This window comes from Balaenoptera acutorostrata, chromosome 1 (assembly GCF_949987535.1).
Source record: "Balaenoptera acutorostrata chromosome 1, mBalAcu1.1, whole genome shotgun sequence".
NCBI classification, from domain to species: domain Eukaryota; kingdom Metazoa; phylum Chordata; class Mammalia; order Artiodactyla; family Balaenopteridae; genus Balaenoptera; species Balaenoptera acutorostrata.
The window spans coordinates 182,698,355-182,699,161 of NC_080064.1; the positions used below are offsets into that span (position 1 = coordinate 182,698,355).

At 35.2% G+C, this 807-nt stretch overlaps 1 non-coding gene across 1 annotated transcript; it reads right to left on the reverse strand.

Moving 5' to 3' along the window:
- Positions 1–497: 497 nt before the first annotated feature.
- TRNAR-CCU (transfer RNA arginine (anticodon CCU)) lies at positions 498–570 on the reverse strand. The gene has a single exon. It is a non-coding gene; the product is annotated as a tRNA-Arg (tRNA).
- Between the last annotated feature and the right edge of the window lie 237 nt (positions 571–807).

An 807-nucleotide genomic window follows, 5' to 3' on the forward strand; every position in this document is an offset into this window, starting at 1 on the left:
ATATATACATATACACACACATATAAGTAAAGCTTATACCATTTATATTTATTGATATGAAATATCTATCTATCTACCTATTTATAGAGAGAGGCATCATAGAAATATAGATTGTAACATTTGTTTGATACAAATTTGAGACACCATGGTCCATCTTCCAATTCATTGTTTACAAACTTTACTAATTTAAACTTTAATGATACTATTCAAAAGTAACAAGTGGTGTTAAGAACTAAATTAACTAATTAATTAATTCAATTCAGAAAACAAATTAAGATTGTCTGGTAAATAAAATGCTACTCTTTCCACTAGATGATTAAATCTTAATGATCCACCAATTATTATTTTCCTTATGGGTTACATTAAGATATCTTCAATTCATTATTTCTACTCAGATAACTGTTTGATAGTATGTCTATGTACCAAAATAATAGAAATGAAGGTGCAATGTTCTTTTTTCTTTTTTTGGCCGCACTGTGTGGCTTGCGGGATCTTAGTTTCCTGACTGGGGATTGAACCCATGCCCCCTGCATTAGGAGCACAGAGTCTTAACCACTGGACCACCAGGGAAGTCCCACAGCATTCTTTTTTCTTAAATGCCATATTAAAAGTAATGCAAGTTTTTGCTCTGGAGCCAGGGCACCCACATTAAGGCTCTCCTCCATAAGAGTGTGTGGTTGAGGGGCATGTGGAGCTAAAGTCCTCTCCTGCTCCACTTACAAACTATGGACCCAGGCGAAGACTGCATCCATGCAGGAGAAGGGAACATCTTTTTCTAATTTGTACAAAAGCAACATGTGGGCTAGC